Here is a 22,014-nt window from a genome sequence, read left to right as displayed (position 1 = left end):
TGATACTTGGTTGATTATACTTGGTTGGACAAATGAAGCAAGGTCTGGATGAATGATACTTGGTTGATTATCTTGGTTGGACAAATGAAGCAAGGTCTGGATGAATGATACTTGGTTGATTATCTTGGTTGGACAAATGAAGCAAGGTCTGGATGAATGATACTTGGTTGAATATACTTGGTTGGACAAATGAAGCAAGGTCTGGATGAATGATACTTGGTTGATTATCTTGGTTGGACAAATGAAGCAAGGTCTGGATGAATGATACTTGGTTGATTATACTTGGTTGGACAAATGAAGCAAGGTCTGGATGAATGATACTTGGTTGATTATCTTGGTTGGACAAATGAAACAAGGTCTGGATGAATGATACTTGGTTGATTATACTTGGTTGGACAAATGAAGCAAGGTCTGGATGAATGATACTTGGTTGATTATCTTGGTTGGACAAATGAAGCAAGGTCTGGATGAATGATACTTGGTTGATTATCTTGGTTGGACAAATGAAGCAAGGTCTGGATGAATGATACTTGGTTTATTATCTTGGTTGGACAAATGAAACAAGGTCTGGATGAATGATACTTGGTTGATTATACTTGGTTGGACAAATGAAGCAAGGTCTGGATGAATGATACTTGGTTGATTATCTTGGTTGGACAAATGAAGCAAGGTCTGGATGAATGATACTTGGTTGATTATACTTGGTTGGACAAATGAAGCAAGGTCTGGATGAATGATACTTGGTTGATTATCTTGGTTGGACAAATGAAGCAAGGTCTGGATGAATGATATTTGGTTGATTATCTTGGTTGGACAAATGAAACAAGGTCTGGATGAATGATACTTGGTTGATTATCTTGGTTGGACAAATGAAGCAAGGTCTGGATGAATGATACTTGGTTGATTATCTTGGTTGGACAAATGAAGCAAGGTCTGGATGAATGATACTTGGTTGATTATACTTGGTTGGACAAATGAAGCAAGGTCTGGATGAATGATACTTGGTTGATTATCTTGGTTGGACAAATGAAGCAAGGTCTGGATGAATGATACTTGGTTGATTATCTTGGTTGGACAAATGAAACAAGGTCTGGATGAATGATACTTGATTGATTATCTTGGTTGGACAAATGAAACAAGGTCTGGATGAATGATACTTGGTTGATTATCTTGGTTGGACAAATGAAGCAAGGTCTGGATGAATGATACTTGGTTGATTATCTTGGTTGGACAAATGAAGCAAGGTCTGGATGAATGATACTTGGTTGATTATACTTGGTTGGACAAATGAAGCAAGGTCTGGATGAATGATACTTGGTTGATTATACTTGGTTGGACAAATGAAGCAAGGTCTGGATGAATGATACTTGGTTGATTATACTTGGTTGGACAAATGAAGCAAGGTCTGGATGAATGATACTTGGTTGATTATCTTGGTTGGACAAATGAAGCAAGGTCTGGATGAATGATACTTGGTTGATTATACTTGGTTGGACAAATGAAGCAAGGTCTGGATGAATGATACTTGGTTGATTATCTTGGTTGGACAAATGAAGCAAGGTCTGGATGAATGATACTTGGTTGATTATCTTGGTTGGACAAATGAAGCAAGGTCTGGATGAATGATACTTGGTTGATTATTCTTGGTTGGACAAATGAAGCAAGGTCTGGATGAATGATACTTGGTTGGACAAATGAAACAAGGTCTGGATGAATGATACTTGGTTGATTATCTTGGTTGGACAAATGAAACAAGGTCTGGATGAATGATACTTGGTTGATTATACTTGGTTGGACAAATGAAGCAAGGTCTGGATGAATGATACTTGGTTGGACAAATGAAACAAGGTCTGGATGAATGATACTTGGTTGATTATACTTGGTTGGACAAATGAAACAAGGTCTGGATGAATGATACTTGGTTGATTATCTTGGTTGGACAAATGAAGCAAGGTCTGGATGAATGATACTTGGTTGATTATACTTGGTTGGACAAATGAAGCAAGGTCTGGATGAATGATACTTGGTTGGACAAATGAAACAAGGTCTGGATGAATGATACTTGGTTGATTATACTTGGTTGGACAAATGAAGCAAGGTCTGGATGAATGATACTTGGTTGATTATCTTGGTTGGACAAATGAAGCAAGGTCTGGATGAATGATACTTGGTTGATTATACTTGGTTGGACAAATGAAGCAAGGTCTGGATGAATGATACTTGGTTGATTATCTTGGTTGGACAAATGAAGCAAGGTCTGGATGAATGATACTTGGTTGATTATACTTGGTTGGACAAATGAAGCAAGGTCTGGATGAATGATACTTGGTTGATTATCTTGGTTGGACAAATGAAGCAAGGTCTGGATGAATGATACTTGGTTGATTATCTTGGTTGGACAAATGAAACAAGGTCTGGATGAATGATACTTGGTTGATTATACTTGGTTGGACAAATGAAGCAAGGTCTGGATGAATGATACTTGGTTGATTATCTTGGTTGGACAAATGAAGCAAGGTCTGGATGAATGATACTTGGTTGATTATACTTGGTTGGACAAATGAAGCAAGGTCTGGATGAATGATTCTTGGTTGATTGTCTTGGTTGGACAAATATAACAAGGTCTGGATGAATGATACTTGGTTGATTATACTTGGTTGGACAAATGAAGCAAGGTCTGGATGAATGATACTTGGTTGATTATCTTGGTTGGACAAATGAAGCAAGGTCTGGATGAATGATACTTGGTTGGACAAATGAAGCAAGGTCTGGATGAATGATACTTGGTTGGACAAATGAAACAAGGTCTGGATGAATGATACTTGGTTGGACAAATGAAACAAGGTCTGGATGAATGATACTTGGTTGATTATACTTGGTTGGACAAATGAAGCAAGGTCTGGATGAATGATACTTGGTTGATTATACTTGGTTGGACAAATGAAGCAAGGTCTGGATGAATGATACTTGGTTGGACAAATGAAACAAGGTCTGGATGAATGATACTTGGTTGATTATACTTGGTTGGACAAATGAAACAAGGTCTGGATGAATGATACTTGGTTGATTATCTTGGTTGGACAAATGAAGCAAGGTCTGGATGAATGATACTTGGTTGATTATACTTGGTTGGACAAATGAAGCAAGGTCTGGATGAATGATACTTGGTTGGACAAATGAAACAAGGTCTGGATGAATGATACTTGGTTGATTATACTTGGTTGGACAAATGAAGCAAGGTCTGGATGAATGATACTTGGTTGATTATCTTGGTTGGACAAATGAAGCAAGGTCTGGATGAATGATACTTGGTTGATTATACTTGGTTGGACAAATGAAGCAAGGTCTGGATGAATGATACTTGGTTGATTATCTTGGTTGGACAAATGAAACAAGGTCTGGATGAATGATACTTGGTTGATTATACTTGGTTGGACAAATGAAGCAAGGTCTGGATGAATGATACTTGGTTGATTATCTTGGTTGGACAAATGAAGCAAGGTCTGGATGAATGATACTTGGTTGATTATACTTGGTTTGACAAATGAAGCAAGGTCTGGATGAATGATACTTGGTTGATTATCTTGGTTGGACAAATGAAGCAAGGTCTGGATGAATGATACTTGGTTGATTATACTTGGTTGGACAAATGAAGCAAGGTCTGGATGAATGATACTTGGTTGATTATCTTGGTTGGACAAATGAAGCAAGGTCTGGATGAATGATACTTGGTTGATTATACTTGGTTGGACAAATGAAGCAAGGTCTGGATGAATGATACTTGGTTGATTATCTTGGTTGGACAAATGAAACAAGGTCTGGATGAATGATACTTGGTTGATTATACTTGGTTGGACAAATGAAGCAAGGTCTGGATGAATGATACTTGGTTGATTATCTTGGTTGGACAAATGAAGCAAGGTCTGGATGAATGATACTTGGTTGATTATCTTGGTTGGACAAATGAAGCAAGGTCTGGATGAATGATACTTGGTTGATTATACTTGGTTTGACAAATGAAGCAAGGTCTGGATGAATGATACTTGGTTGATTATCTTGGTTGGACAAATGAAACAAGGTCTGGATGAATGATACTTGGTTGATTATACTTGGTTGGACAAATGAAGCAAGGTCTGGATGAATGATACTTGGTTGATTATCTTGGTTGGACAAATGAAGCAAGGTCTGGATGAATGATACTTGGTTGATTATACTTGGTTGGACAAATGAAGCAAGGTCTGGATGAATGATACTTGGTTGATTATCTTGGTTGGACAAATGAAACAAGGTCTGGATGAATGATACTTGGTTGATTATACTTGGTTGGACAAATGAAGCAAGGTCTGGATGAATGATACTTGGTTGATTATCTTGGTTGGACAAATGAAGCAAGGTCTGGATGAATGATACTTGGTTGATTATCTTGGTTGGACAAATGAAGCAAGGTCTGGATGAATGATACTTGGTTGAATATACTTGGTTGGACAAATGAAGCAAGGTCTGGATGAATGATACTTGGTTGATTATCTTGGTTGGACAAATGAAGCAAGGTCTGGATGAATGATACTTGGTTGATTATACTTGGTTGGACAAATGAAGCAAGGTCTGGATGAATGATACTTGGTTGATTATCTTGGTTGGACAAATGAAACAAGGTCTGGATGAATGATACTTGGTTGATTATACTTGGTTGGACAAATGAAGCAAGGTCTGGATGAATGATACTTGGTTGATTATCTTGGTTGGACAAATGAAGCAAGGTCTGGATGAATGATACTTGGTTGATTATCTTGGTTGGACAAATGAAGCAAGGTCTGGATGAATGATACTTGGTTTATTATCTTGGTTGGACAAATGAAACAAGGTCTGGATGAATGATACTTGGTTGATTATACTTGGTTGGACAAATGAAGCAAGGTCTGGATGAATGATACTTGGTTGATTATCTTGGTTGGACAAATGAAGCAAGGTCTGGATGAATGATACTTGGTTGATTATACTTGGTTGGACAAATGAAGCAAGGTCTGGATGAATGATACTTGGTTGATTATCTTGGTTGGACAAATGAAGCAAGGTCTGGATGAATGATATTTGGTTGATTATCTTGGTTGGACAAATGAAACAAGGTCTGGATGAATGATACTTGGTTGATTATCTTGGTTGGACAAATGAAGCAAGGTCTGGATGAATGATACTTGGTTGATTATCTTGGTTGGACAAATGAAGCAAGGTCTGGATGAATGATACTTGGTTGATTATACTTGGTTGGACAAATGAAGCAAGGTCTGGATGAATGATACTTGGTTGATTATCTTGGTTGGACAAATGAAGCAAGGTCTGGATGAATGATACTTGGTTGATTATCTTGGTTGGACAAATGAAACAAGGTCTGGATGAATGATACTTGATTGATTATCTTGGTTGGACAAATGAAACAAGGTCTGGATGAATGATACTTGGTTGATTATCTTGGTTGGACAAATGAAGCAAGGTCTGGATGAATGATACTTGGTTGATTATCTTGGTTGGACAAATGAAGCAAGGTCTGGATGAATGATACTTGGTTGATTATACTTGGTTGGACAAATGAAGCAAGGTCTGGATGAATGATACTTGGTTGATTATACTTGGTTGGACAAATGAAGCAAGGTCTGGATGAATGATACTTGGTTGATTATACTTGGTTGGACAAATGAAGCAAGGTCTGGATGAATGATACTTGGTTGATTATCTTGGTTGGACAAATGAAGCAAGGTCTGGATGAATGATACTTGGTTGATTATACTTGGTTGGACAAATGAAGCAAGGTCTGGATGAATGATACTTGGTTGATTATCTTGGTTGGACAAATGAAGCAAGGTCTGGATGAATGATACTTGGTTGATTATCTTGGTTGGACAAATGAAGCAAGGTCTGGATGAATGATACTTGGTTGGACAAATGAAACAAGGTCTGGATGAATGATACTTGGTTGATTATCTTGGTTGGACAAATGAAACAAGGTCTGGATGAATGATACTTGGTTGATTATCTTGGTTGGACAAATGAAGCAAGGTCTGGATGAATGATACTTGGTTGATTATCTTGGTTGGACAAATGAAGCAAGGTCTGGATGAATGATACTTGGTTGGACAAATGAAACAAGGTCTGGATGAATGATACTTGGTTGATTATCTTGGTTGGACAAATGAAACAAGGTCTGGATGAATGATACTTGGTTGATTATCTTGGTTGGACAAATGAAGCAAGGTCTGGATGAATGATACTTGGTTGATTATCTTGGTTGGACAAATGAAGCAAGGTCTGGATGAATGATACTTGGTTGGACAAATGAAACAAGGTCTGGATGAATGATACTTGGTTGATTATCTTGGTTGGACAAATGAAACAAGGTCTGGATGAATGATACTTGGTTGATTATCTTGGTTGGACAAATGAAGCAAGGTCTGGATGAATGATATTTGGTTGATTATCTTGGTTGGACAAATGAAACAAGGTCTGGATGAATGATACTTGGTTGATTATCTTGGTTGGACAAATGAAGCAAGGTCTGGATGAATGATACTTGGTTGATTATCTTGGTTGGACAAATGAAGCAAGGTCTGGATGAATGATACTTGGTTGATTATACTTGGTTGGACAAATGAAGCAAGGTCTGGATGAATGATACTTGGTTGATTATCTTGGTTGGACAAATGAAGCAAGGTCTGGATGAATGATACTTGGTTGATTATCTTGGTTGGACAAATGAAACAAGGTCTGGATGAATGATACTTGATTGATTATCTTGGTTGGACAAATGAAACACGGTCTGGATGAATGATACTTGGTTGATTATCTTGGTTGGACAAATGAAGCAAGGTCTGGATGAATGATACTTGGTTGATTATCTTGGTTGGACAAATGAAGCAAGGTCTGGATGAATGATACTTGGTTGATTATACTTGGTTGGACAAATGAAGCAAGGTCTGGATGAATGATACTTGGTTGATTATACTTGGTTGGACAAATGAAGCAAGGTCTGGATGAATGATACTTGGTTGATTATACTTGGTTGGACAAATGAAGCAAGGTCTGGATGAATGATACTTGGTTGATTATCTTGGTTGGACAAATGAAGCAAGGTCTGGATGAATGATACTTGGTTGATTATACTTGGTTGGACAAATGAAGCAAGGTCTGGATGAATGATACTTGGTTGATTATCTTGGTTGGACAAATGAAGCAAGGTCTGGATGAATGATACTTGGTTGATTATCTTGGTTGGACAAATGAAGCAAGGTCTGGATGAATGATACTTGGTTGGACAAATGAAACAAGGTCTGGATGAATGATACTTGGTTGATTATCTTGGTTGGACAAATGAAACAAGGTCTGGATGAATGATACTTGGTTGATTATCTTGGTTGGACAAATGAAGCAAGGTCTGGATGAATGATACTTGGTTGATTATCTTGGTTGGACAAATGAAGCAAGGTCTGGATGAATGATACTTGGTTGGACAAATGAAACAAGGTCTGGATGAATGATACTTGGTTGATTATCTTGGTTGGACAAATGAAACAAGGTCTGGATGAATGATACTTGGTTGATTATCTTGGTTGGACAAATGAAGCAAGGTCTGGATGAATGATACTTGGTTGATTATCTTGGTTGGACAAATGAAGCAAGGTCTGGATGAATGATACTTGGTTGGACAAATGAAACAAGGTCTGGATGAATGATACTTGGTTGATTATCTTGGTTGGACAAATGAAACAAGGTCTGGATGAATGATACTTGGTTGATTATCTTGGTTGGACAAATGAAGCAAGGTCTGGATGAATGATACTTGGTTGATTATCTTGGTTGGACAAATGAAACAAGGTCTGGATGAATGATACTTGGTTGATTATCTTGGTTGCACAAACGAAACAAGGTCTGGATGAATGATACTTGGTTGATTATCTTGGTTGGACAAATGAAGCAAGGTCTGGATGAATGATACTTGGTTGATTATACTTGGTTGGACAAATGAAGCAAGGTCTGGATGAATGATACTTGGTTGGATGTCTGACACAAGGGGAGGATATACGAGTCATTTGCTGATGTATCAGCCATGGCTGTACATCTACACAGTGCTGAGTGTACTGTGGTCTGTGGTTCAACTGTCTCTGAGCCAGCCAATGGTAGGCGATTTCATTCATGATCTCATTCAAGGTCTGGCATGTATAAGCCCTCACACAAGCACCATTGACATTACAGCCTGTGAGGCTTCTGAGAAGAGGTGGTTGACTCACATTCTACACTGGTAGACTACAGGGCGCTTAGTATTGTGTACAGCCTGGCTGATATAAAACGCAACACTGTACATTCCCATTGAAACCAAGTGCCTTTATTGAACGACATACAGCAGAATGGAGCCTAAACCAACGACATACATCGTGACAGAGCGCCCTCCTTGGTATTTGACCTCGGATTGCAAATATGGCTTTAGCTGTGAACGTACACAAGGACTGTTCGACAAAGTGGTGGACCTGATGATGTGCAAGCAACAGGGACTATCAGAAAGAGAGAAAAGATACAAACCGAAGACTATCTACAAGACTATCAGGAACATGGTGATCCGGGACGCTGACACTATACAGCAAAGGCCTTCACGCCCCCTGCTGCTTGCGCTGATGGACCTAGTGGACATTGAAGGCGGGAACAACTTTGAGTCTATGGCATCTGTAGACAGGGCTGGTATAAAACATGTGCTGCTTGCATATGGTAACTACACCACCTTCTATATACCGAGTAAAGAGCTGACAGTCGCCAACGGCAAGAAGGTGATTCCCGTGGTCACACAGTACTCTGACAAACACACCTTTGTGCACTACGACAGCATCAGGTCAATGGTCGGAACCTACACAGTCGTCATCCCTACGACCGGAAAATGTAACAGTAAGTCGTACTTCGTGCAAGAGGTACTGTGTGTCCCGGGACTGGAGAGCCTTGAGTTGCTGAAGGTGGTCACCGGTGACAAGTTTGAATTCTGGGACATGACACTCGAGGTGCCCACGCACTCCACAGCTCTCACCCTGGCCTTTCAACAAATCCAGCCTGTGCAGTTGTTGCGCACTGAGGACAAAACTTCCTCTACCCAGAACATCGACGAGGTGCTGGCCTCTCACATGGAAGTCATAAAACCCATGTGCTGCGTGCTAGGCACGGCCTCAGCCAACATGTTGAAGAGAAAGCGTGAGGCCAGTGTCGATTGGTTCACGGAACCCCAAGTGATATGTGACCTGAAGCACTTCCACTACGAGACCGGTGACACTTGTGCCGTCTACTTTAGAAGGAGCGGTAGGTTACTGGATGGCAAGCGGGTGAACCTGGTACCGGTTGTCGTTCTGAGAAAGGGTCAGGCTCAGGCTCCTGAGCTGTATGTGTCCACGACATTGAGGTTCTGCCGGGCCGTGAAGCAATTATGCGTCAAGGGCAACGGGGAGCTGGTGGGGTGTTGGAATGAAACGCTAAAGGAATTGGATAGGGAGACGTTTATCACAGGAACCGACATGTATCAGGAGATACACAATCCCGCCTTGTCAGCGTTCATCAAACGTGTTAATCCAAACAGCTGGTGCAATTATATACCCAAGCACGTGGAGAGTATGATTGTGGATCCTATCATGGTAGAGGTGGTGGAATTGGCCATTAGATTCATGGAAAACAAGATTCCAACTGCCTTCGCAGTGGCCGAGTTGCTATATTGCCCACTTGACAAAGTGCGAGAATACCTGACGTTTTGGAACGTACACTCCTCTGACAGCGCCATTCACACAAATGTGACAAAGAAGCGTATCAGTATGGTGGAGGAGCAGATGAGAATGGACTGGGTGGCCTTGGCTGAAATCGTCTCCGGTTACGTTCGAAAGAGATATGGTGACAGTGGGAACACTGCAATGGTCTCAGCGTGTGACGAGTTGTTCAAACATAAGACCGGGGACAACGTAGCCAAAGCACAGAGGATGTGGCACACTCTGATCAAACCTGATACAGGCAAGAACAAGGACAATGAGTTTGTACACACGTACGCCACTGCCAAGGTACTCTTTCTAAAGCTCCGCACTTATCACAACAGGATGAAGAAAGCTCAGAAACTAGGAGAAGGAGAGCGCTGTGATACAGAGAGCGGATCATGCTCCCCGCAGTCATCCACTGAAGCGCAAGATGCGTCCTCTAAGTGTAAGGCTGAGGTCGAGGATAACAGAGATGATGATGCTACTGCGGCTGGAGTCAGTGAGAAACATGACAGTCTCTACTCTATCGTCACACAGGATTCAAGTCCGATTACGACATGGATCAAGAACATGTCGACTCTGCTGCTGAGCGAACCCTGGTTGAACGATGACCATCTCAGGAGAGAAGCTGTTTGTACCCTCCTGGGATTGGACAACACTCTGCTGGACAGGCGATATAGTGACATCCTTCGCGCCTGGGTCATTACCAACCGAACCGTTGTAAATATACTCAAGACGTACGGCTTGCAGGACAGACTCAGCATAGCTCTGGTGAATTGCCTAGAGTCTACGTCCACCGACAATTGGAGACGCAAGGTATTGTCATCTTTCCAGGGCACCCGGGATTACCCCAGGGTGACTTCGGACCAGCTGGTCTCTCCACAAAGGTCAACCAAGATCAACCCTATTGCTAAAGGCAGTAAGAGCGATATGCGTAGCAAGAGCGGTGTTGGCAAACTTGGTACGAAACAAGCACCTTCCCACCACCACCACCACCACCACCACCCCACATCGGTGAAGCGAGATCCCTCTGCCTCACAGTCAACTAAATATTCAGCCTATAAGGCATCCAGGTCCAAGAGTGGCAAGAAGGCCCGCGATGTGCCAGCGCACAGTTCCCGGCGCCTCAGGTACAGTCGCGACGACGACCACCCTTGGCTGAGCGAGGCTGAGGAAGCGAACAGTGAAGATGATGACAGTCTTCAAGAGTTTGCTGAAGATGAGCATGAGACCCGGGGCGAAGATTTGGAGGATACGATGATGTACGACAACAGCGAGATGGCTGACGAATACGATTACAGTGATGACTTCATAGACGACGCATCCACAGAGGATGAATACAGCGTCGAAGATGAGGATGACAAAGCTTTCTGTGCTCAGGTTCAAAGCAGTGCAAAGAAGGCTAAGTGTAAGACAAGTAATGTCAGTCGGCGACGCAAGTGTACACTTGTGTATTCTTCAGAGTCCGAAGAGTCCGAAGAATACCAGTACACGCACCAGTACTCGCCTGAGCCTAGCTGTAGCAGTATAAAAGATGACGGTCTGGTGTATAAGCGAGCACTGCAATCAGACTCGGAGGATTCAATCAAGCCAGATGTGAAGCGTGTCAAACGTACAAAGGGCAAACGCAAGTTCGACAAGAGTGCCAAGGTGGTCAACAAAGTTCCCTTTGTCAAGGCCTTTGACAGGTAAGAGAAGACTCATGCTAAAAAGAGACAGGACAAGTCTGACACTAGGTGCAAAAGAGTAAGGCCTGCTATGAACACAGGGACCAGCAACCGAGATTCCCCTCTATACAAAAACATGCTGTCCTCCTCCTCCGACAGTGATGACTACGACGAAGGGGAGGAGAAACGTGAGCTATGTATAAAGGGGGCACATCGTTCCAAGATACACTCCGCCCGCTCTCCCGTCATCAACACCGACTCTGAGCACGAGGATATAACAGTCTGCAAGAAGACTCAAAGGGGCAAAGTGGCCAATACGCCCAGGCAGAAACAGGGAACTAGTGAGGGCGGGAGGTCCCTCAATCAGCAGGAGATTGTCAAAACGCACAACCTCATCAACCCACCAGGAGGCTCTACATCTTCACATCGGAGTCCAGGTCTTTCACAGTCCAAGAGACGGCCCTTAAGCGGAGACGCTGCAAAGGTGACCAAGGTCACCCATCAAGCTGCATTGCCCACTGACACCCTTCAACAACGACGGTGAGAGTGAGGTGGATTGTGAGGAGCAAGGGCTACTACACAGAGAGGACACCCATCCTGTTGGGGCTATATCTGCCGCAGATGCAGATGAAGAGTATCTTGACTTCGAGTCCGACGGTAACGATTGACTAGACAACAGTCCAGAAAGGACAGGGTGTAATAGCGATCCTGAAGACCGGGAAACGGACTTTGACGAAGACAACGAATATCTTGTCTCTATGTGAGAGTTGTTATCATGTCTTTTCATACGGTGAAAAAGAAGCAGCCTGTACCTGGGCCCCAAAGTGCTTGTATGATACGATATTTAGAGGTGCTGGCTAACACTGTGTGAGTGTCTCAGTTAGAGAAACCATGCACGTCTGTAGTACTGTCATCCAAATATTCGATTCGAGAGCACAAGGCAAACAAACCTAAGGTTGTTCTTAATACACTCAATAGGTATTTTGTTAACAAGTGATTCAGATTGCATAATGTGTGACATCTACCTTAGCTAGATGCTCTATACCTGTGTGCCTGTATGTATAGCACATCCCTGTAACACAGCTATCCTATTGGGCGTTGTATAGCCATTGTATAACCCACATTGTATTGTGTGTATGACATAATAAAAAGAATTACATCTTCCCGCTGTCATCTTCCCGCACGTAAACTGTGTAATGTCCACAGTAGGGTGTACCACGGTGAGCTACAACTGCATACAGCTCGTACAGAGCTGCTTCTGGTTGGCCTTTCATAATGTATTTCAGATTCACAGTCTCCGGGAACACAAAGCGCTTCTCCACCTTCACTATGTCAGCGGTATCTCTGCCAATGTTTTTAACCCGGCATATCCTCATACACACAACCGGGGGTATTGTCAATACCTTGCTGGTGATTTCCATCTGTGTTCTATTGTGTGCATTATGCACAATTGTAGTCACACATCCTTAGCGTAATGGTAAAGACTGGTTTAGTACAGCGGTACATGTACAAGGGGATGACCTACAAACAACCACATCCTAGGGTGTCCTGTCTTTGCACTTAATAGTCTGTCACGCTGAACATCACCAAGTTTTCAAACAGCTCTCTGAGAGATCTCACCGAGCCCTGCTGGCTCAGTAGAACCACCAGGATCGTCATCCTGTAATATTCAATAGTGAACTCCTGCACAGGCCCCGGTCTCTTACACCTTGTGAACATTATGACTGGGGCCCACTTGGACTCACTCTGCGAAACTGAGTCATGTGCAAAACATACGCCGTTGTGGTTGAGTAAACTCGACCGGTCCAGGTGATCTACGCTGGAAATCCCAGAGAGTACAGAGTTGTTGAGAGTCACCTTCGCCAACCCCTGCGTGCAATCCAGTGTGGTCACTTGGAGCCTCGATGAGCCGAATATCTTGACTCTCATCCTGAGCACTATGTTCCTAACCAGTCCATTCATCTTGGTATCACCCATACCCTCTGCTGTCTGGTTGCCTCTGGAAGGCTTCGGGTCTCCGTACACCACGAGTTTGGCGCTGCTTCTATTACAAGCTTCTTCTTCCTCACCCAGGTGTGTCAGCCAGTTTGGTATGTCGGACAAATAATCCCTGAACGTGAAACAGTTACCGTCTATGGTCGACAAGTATGGAGTAGTCCTTTCTATGATTTCGAATTGTCTCAACCACTGGATGGCATTGGTCAGCACATGCGAGGAGGACGTACCGGTGCTCAGGTTGCAAAGCCATTTGCACAGATTGGATTTGGGTAAGTGCTTTGCCACCATAGTAGTACAGAGACTGACCAAGCTCCTACATTCTTTGCCAAACATCGAGGACTGGGGCATGTTGAAGTTCCTGCTGAGATAAGGAACAATGTCGATCATCACGGCCCCTTTACCGATCAGGACATCCCTCCATTCGGTCATGTGAGTGGGCACCAGCTCCAGGTCTACGGATGCCTTGAGTGTGAGAAAAACCTGTTGCAGGAAGGCGTGTACCGAGTTAGGTGATTCCGACTCATTCCAGTTCAACACCTGCTTGCACCCCTGGAAGAACTGGGCATATTGGAAGATGAACATGCCGTTGCGCCTAGAGCACCTACACAATCCGTCTCTGGGACCAGCGAATATGAGAGGGTGCGTTCGGGTCATGTCCTGAGACTGGACAACTACGTTGTCTGTGAAACGTGCTATCTCCTTCTCGTTGTGGCTCTTGAGAATGACCATGGTCGTGTCTATCTCCCCGTCAATCTGTTTGCCTCGCAAAATGACTGAACCATACTGCTCCTCTACGGCTAGCGGGACTGGGTCCTCGGCCAATTCTCTTGGTGGTTGTGGTTGCGAGGCATCTTGGAGACACGCTTCAATGTCCTGCCCTTGGGCCCTGCCGCATATGACACGGGATGTCAGTTGACCTGACACAGTGTTTAGAGTGCTGTCTGCGGTATCGCTCATGAAAGACATGTTGGCATCATCGCCACTGCTGAGTATCGCATCACCAGCATCACTACAGCTCAACATTTCTACCGAGGCGTTGCTGCGTTGTAGGTCAGTGTAATCTAGGATGAGGGCCCCGGCTTTTCCAATATCTCTTTCCGCGCGGTGAGCATCGGTGTTTGGTACGGGCAGCAGCTCGTCCTCCGGGTGGGATGCCTGTGTCACATCCGTAACGGCTGGTTGAAAAGGAACCTGTTGTCTTAGTCCGAGGACCCTGGAAATTCCCTCTTGTCTTGAATTGTCTACTACCTTACCTCCAGGAGCCATTTTCGACAGCCTTTCCCCTACAAGGTTGTCGTTGTCACCAGCCTTGCGTTCGTTATACTTGCTCTTATATACATCTTCCAGCGCTTTCACCTTCTTTGAGTACCAGGTGTAAGGCTAAATATGATCAGGAGCCAACCTCATAAAGTCTATCCCGTAGTACACTTTTGGGTCGGACGTGATCACTGAAATGGTGGATCCCGTCGCCGATCCATCTGACACCAATTTAGTGAGTCCCTCGGGGACGCAGTCGTCTCCGACTATGATGTCGGTCGACCTATACTCCCCTACCTGTACGGACAACGGCATCTGTTCGGAAGGTAACCGTGTGTCACTGATATCCCCACTCAAACACTGGTATCGAGTGAGCTCCAGCAGTTGGGATGGAGACCACCTCTCTTGAGGGAACAGCGTAATGCAAAGCACTCCCATACAGATAAAGGTCCTGTCCGCTATGGCACGTCCCATCTGATGGAGGTTGTCCAGTATCGTCTTTACGGACGGCCTTTTGTTTTTGTGTTTGGCATGAAGGGCGCGAGCGTTGATCGCTTTCATGTGGCTGAGCTCGAACGCTGAATCCTTTTCAGGGCTGTATACCCCAACCAGCTTGGAGAGATTCTCAGCGTATGTCTTTTTACAATATGTGTGATCTGAAGCCTTGTAATTTACCAGGGGCAAGCCACTGCGTAACTCCCACATCACGCAGTACCAGCTGAATATATCACTCCCGGTGGCTGAGTTCAAGCACCACAGCACTTCTGGAGCTATGTTAGTCCGGTTGCCCCTAGGCTGATCTGGGGTAGAGAAGTTGCACGATGTGCCAAAGTCGCTGATCTTGAAAGCAAAGGGTAATGGTTTCCTGTCCGGCTGGTGACAGACCAAGACGTTCCTGTATGTGAAGTCTCTGTGCTGGATCGTTCTGGATCTCAGGTACTCCAGCCCTCTTAGGGTGTCCAGTTCGACCGCGGGTACTACAGAGCTAGAGTTTTCGCGTATACGCCACATGAACTCCTGCAGCGAGAAGAGGGCTCGTTCCATTACCAGCACAGCTCTACCTCCCAACTGGTAGCCGGGAATGTCGCACCAGAAACCTCAGAATGTGCGCAGGATGTTTGGGTGTTTTATGGAGACGCCGATCATGACCTCCTCCACCTGAGAAGCGATATGCGCGTAGCGATTGAATTCCTTGTCTACGAAAGGAACGCTCCAGTTCACCATTTCCGGAAACAGGTTGGTCTTTGCGACCATGCTATCGCTGATGGGCACGGTCACCCCGAAGCCTCCTCTACCCATCACCTTGTTTGGCGTTGTTATCAGTTCTTCTATGTCGAATTCACATTTCGAATCCCGGGGTACCGCTATGTCTGTGTACACACTCCATGGCTTGGCCTCTTCGGTAGATGTTAGAAGCTCGTATTTGCGGCCAAAATTGTCTATGATCACCGTGGACGTCCTGGGTGTGGTCGTTTTATAGCTCGAGGGCAAGAAGCCGTCTATAACCGGTTGCGCCTGCTGAGAGATGGCTTCGACGTGCTGAGGATGACACCTGGCAAACGTGGGGAATATGGGGGTCTGGGGATTCCCGATCAGTGTATGTGTGTCTCGGATCAACTTGGTCAGCTCATGAGAGTACGGGGCTCTCGTATTGCATTGGATCACCAGGAACAGTACGACGGAGTCATACTTACAGGTCCTGATCTCTGTGTTGTAGTCTCTTTTTACGTGTACCACTAAGCGATCTCTCCCCTCGACCTGAGGTTCCTCGTGAATACCCATTACTCCTACGTTCCGGAGTTTACACTGTACCACAGCCCTATTGAGTACCGCTACGGTGTCTTCATAGTGGGCGAAGGTGAATTCCCCCGTGTTTACCCCAAGCCACTGCAGCACGCTTGTCACATCGCTGTAATGTAAGGTCTTAACGTGATACAGATTGTAACGCTCTACCAAGTCGAGCAACCTTTCTGCGCAGCTCCTCGTGTGAAGCCTCTCCTCTGCCATTTCTGTCACACGTAAAAGCGTGTTACGATATAGCTTAGGTCTCTGTAACACATCTGGGGTAGTAAATAGGAGATGAACGGTTCGGGCCGTAGAGAGATCGTGTTCTCTGAACATGCGTCCGTGTCGCTGTTCGAGTGCCTCATAGTGGCAGGTGCGCCAGCTACTGGGTTGATGACATATACAGTGTCCAAAGACAGAGACACCCTCCAGATGACCTTGCGGGTCTTGCGGGATATGTGGCAAAGAGCTGATATGTTGTACATTCCCAGAGCTGATGTAGATTCACTACACCGCATGGAATGAAGTAGCACTGGGCGTTGCGGAACGCCTATACCGGATCCGATATTGTTTGAGGCTGGCAAACTGTCCAGATACTACCTATATCTGTTGTTTCGGTATTGCATTAGCTCAGCATGCCCTAAGCCATACAACCAGCAGAGATTGGGGTCTAACCGCCTGATCCATGTATCACTGTTTGAACCCAAGAACATCTCAGCTCCCTTAGTGGATGTACCACTGGGCTGGCTCCAGAATAGAATGTGTACAACCTACCCTTCTGCTCCACCTATCCCAGAAGGCAATTTCATTAGCACGATCCCCAATTACCTTCCCCAACAACCGCTTAAGCAGCTACCCCAAACTTTACAGCATCAGCAGTGCCCACATCAGCAGCTACATCAGCAGCCACCTCAGCAGCCACCTCAGCAGCCGCATCAGCAGCTACCCCAGACTCAGGACAATGATCGGTATTCACAGCTTCGGCAGCACGGTCTTCCGCAGCAGACATTACAACAGCAGCCACCAAATTCGGTTCGAGAGTATACGCAAGAGATGGACTACACCAAGCAAAATGATCAAGGGCTCCAGTTGCAAAGCAACAACAACCAATTGTATCCAGACCTGACAGATCAGCGATATAGAGGCAAGACACATGGCAAACCTTTCAAAGGTCCGGATCGTAAGCCAGATACTAAACCAAGAACTGTGTTTCTCAAAGGATGTTATGATTCAAACTTGGAGAGTGAGGATGAATTTTGAGTGGTTAAAACGTGTACACTTAACAAAGGGTACACATCGACACCTAGTACCATCCGGTGTGTACCAATGACATTGGTACGGACCATTTCAATTCTAATTGTCACAATAGACTATGTAGCCCTTAGTCAATGTAATACCACACAATAGACAACACTCCTTGTTAGCATGGGCTGATACCCTGTCCATGGTTGGAGACATTCGTTTACTTTACTACCACTAACAGTGGTACTGTTCACAACAGCCAGGCTAATCCCTATAGATAGCAATGGCAATGGCAGCAGCAACATCTACGGGGCAAGATGTGATGGACTGGGTAACGGTTGCAGTGTGTGGTCAGGGACAACCTTACCGTGGTCCGAGTGAGCTCGCAAATGTGGAGAGACAGCTCTCAGAGACACACATGGAGACTGACGAGGGCATCCCCATTGCCATCCAGCACAGTAGAGACAAGGTGTGTTGTGTGTGCCTGGATGTGGTGTTGAACAAAGACAATCCGAGGGAGCGGAGATTCTGAATTCTGGCCAACTGTGACCACTGTTTTTGTTTGGGGTGCATCCGCACATGGAGGAGAGTGACATTCCTCGATGCCAAACAAGTTAAATTGTGCCCAGCGTGTAGAACCAGATCGAGCTTTTACATCCCAAGTGACCACTGGGTCGAAGATAAAGACGAGAAGCAGAAACTGATCCAGATATACAAGGACTACATGGCGAGTAAACCGTGCCGATACTTCGATGAAGGCCGTGGGACGTGCCGCTTCGGCTCAACCTGCTTCTACCAACACCACCGTCGGGTGGGTTCCAATCCCCAGAGTAATTTGACCTACGCAATGCCGATGATCTGGAGCTGTGCGGTTCCCAGGACAGCCACATCAGATCCGGAAGAGGGGTACGAGTATCCCCTTGGCCTGTCACGTGACTTGTTCAGCAGGACAGCTACACCAGAGCCGGAAGAGGGGTACTCGTACCCCATTGTCCTGACAGAGGTGTTGTTCAGCAGGAGAGCTACACAAGAGCCGGAATAGGGGTATGTGTATCCCCTTGCCCTGTCAGAGATGTTGGTCTGCAGTATGGAAGAAGATTGTTGACACATTCAGAAGGCTACAGGACTGGGCTGAAGTGCTATAGCTCCACACTCCCCCAGGGATGGACTGTCTTTCTCTGTGATAGGCAGTTAGATAGGCAGGTTTGATGTCCTCTTTTGTGAATGTCAATTTAGAATATACATGTTGAACACACACCTTTATATACACCACTTTTGACCGTGTGTAGTGAGTGGAGATTTGGTATATCTATCCCTATGTAGTGTACTGTCGAGTATTGCATTGACATGTAAAGAATGAATTGAAATAAATCAACTGCTCACAGTCACACCTCTGTGTAGACATCATTTTATTTTCACATATTGTCACATTACAAGGACCCGATCACACATACGCACATGCCTGAGAGCTGCGCCCTCAGTCAGCCATTATCAGGTCAGTCATTGTAGTTGTTTCTGAATCTCAACATGTTAGCTCTGTGCCCAGGGTCTCCGCCTCGACGTGAACGTTCTCTATGAGGGTGAGGTCGATGAGGGTGAGCTCTATGGCTACTGTGTCTGCCAGTGACCATGTTGGTACCAGTACACTCAGAGTGCTTGTTACCCATCCTGTGCACCGGTCTCAATCTGAATCCTCTCTCTCGCCTCCAGTTGTTGGCTCTCCACGGGACCCCCATTCGGTCCCTTGCGGAGACACGTCGCTCACAGTTGGTGACAGTGGAACCCATGTCTGTGTCACGGGGTGAAGAGTTGAAGAATATTCTCCTGACGCCCAGTCGATCCTTGACCGATAGTCTCTTCATGGTCGACGCTAGACCGCTGAGATCTGTGCCTGTACTTTTCCATGGCGTAGGTGTAACAGCGTCTGTCCGATCTACCAACAGTTTCTGCATCAGCGCTTTTCGTAGAGTATCGCAAAGGTTCCGATGGTGCTTAGCGAAAACTTCTCCGTATTCAGCCCTCACCTGTTTGTTTGGGATGGCTAGGAACCTATCGAATGTGACATCCTTGAGTTTGTCACTCAGGTGACATTGATTCCATCTCTTGAGGTATACGTGTACAGCCATGACTTGCAACTGTGGGTAGTCTACATGAACCTAGGTCGAGATGTATAAAATGGTAAGTAACAGCATCTATGGGACCTCTAGACTTTGTCCACTTTCCACTTTGTCTCTCACCATGCGGTAAGGACTGGATGTATTACACAGGGTTGGAGGACCGATACAACGATATAACAGGATCACATACAGTATTTACACAGTTGCATGTCCAGCTCTCTGAGAGGCCAGAGCAGACCCACAGAATGGAACTGACTCAGAAGTTCAAAATGGCCAACTACCTAATGAGACATAAAGATGTCTATGATAAAGTAGTGGCAGCTATACAAGACCACAAAGGTCTTGGCCTAGATGGTAAACTGACAGACAGCATTGCCATGATGAAAAGGAAGCTGAGGCCTGATATGAAACACCCCGAGAAGCTGATCGATATGATGGAGGCCTACTTGAACAATAATGTAGCCTGGGATGTTCTGGTCCACATACTCAAAAGGCACAACCCTGACTTCAAAGTGTCGGATCTCGAGGCTCACGGCCTTGAGAAACTTGTGAAGTATGATATGCGTTGGAACCCGGAGATAAAGACATTTTTTGTAGACACAATGTGGAACCTCAGTGATGCTACTGTGAAACGAGTGAAACTGTTGCTGACATGGGAAATCATCAAGGGGTATGAGCGTATTCCCTACGGACGTAGTGAGAGGCTAGACGTTTGTAACCTAGCAGACATGATTGTATCCCATCACCATAAACGCACATTGGTTGTGATGAGTCTGATCTTCACCTATCTCGAGGAAATTGACCTGGTTGTGGAACTGACCTCAGCTGCGGACAGATCAACAACACAGTGATCCCGGGTGACTACACTGATTCTAATGGAGCTGCAACGACACCGCACACTGTTTAAAACATGGACAACACTGAAGGCTATTTGCTTGCAATGCGGTTCCAATGTACTGTCACGATGTATGTACCACCTGTGTATATTAAAATGAAATAATTCTTTATATACTAATAGCTTGTGGCGAGTGGTCATTGTCAAAGCGGACATAAAAGAAACAACTGTCAGTGCAGGTGTGGGGTTGGCTAAACTACTAACAATCGGTGATTTAAACAAAAATTATATGTCTAGGGCATGATATTTGGATTCTAGTAAGCTACACAAAGTAGTGGGCTCTCAGCTCTTCACAATAGTTGACACAATGGTTGACTACTACGACTACGACAGTACTAAGTCTTGGTGGAGTAACAACAAAGACGGGTGGCTCAAAATCAGCTTGATCGGGGCTCCATTGTTAATTGTTTTTGGGCTGGTGTTGATCACCTACTGGACCCGTAGCAGACGGTCCCGTATTTATAAACCATGTTCGAGTCCACATTCACCTTTGTACCACCCTGTGTACGTTCCCACGACTTGTTCGTTTGGCGATACGAGGTATGATGTGACAAACATGCAGGAGGACGTACATGTCATCTGCGCTACAGATGTGTCTGTGATCGGAGCTGTGGAAAGGGGTAAGGACATCTTACGTTCGTACATATAAAAGCAGCAACTGTGACCAGTGGTCCGGTTACGGTTGTCTCACTCCCACTCTGTGTGTCACTCTACAGAACCTGAAAAGATCGTGTGACACCGGGACCCGTGGTTAGGAAGACAACGTTCGGCCTAGCCCTTCTACACCCTGGGACTTTTCTTCTTCTTCTTCTTCTCACCAACACAACTGTCGGATGTACATACAATACACTATATACAACATATATCTGTAATCATATCATGTCCTTACTGTGTTTATATGTGTGAGACAAAATAAATGATGGAATACCTCACTACACATAATGCCTGTGGATGTTTATTAGCCGATGATGCATTGAGTAACCACAAACATTATACAAGTATGCAATTGGCAAAGGTGCTGACATTTCAGCAGAGTTTGGGTACATCCAAGATCATGGCTCTTGTATCCAAACAGGGGTACCTCTACTAGACCATTCATCCAGACATGGGGTATACAGTGGGGGAAAAAAGTATTTAGTCAGCCACCAATTGTGCAAGTTATTCCACTTAAAAAGATGAGAGAGGCCTGTCATTTTCATCATAGGTACACGTCAACTATGACAGACAAATTGAGAAAAATAATTCCAGAAAATCACATTGTAGGATTTTTAATGAATTTATTTGCAAAT

The sequence above is a fragment of the Coregonus lavaretus genome (assembly GCF_964263955.1).
Source record: "Coregonus lavaretus genome assembly, chromosome: 2".
Lineage (NCBI taxonomy): Eukaryota > Metazoa > Chordata > Actinopteri > Salmoniformes > Salmonidae > Coregonus > Coregonus lavaretus.
This window is presented reverse-complemented; position numbering follows the sequence as displayed.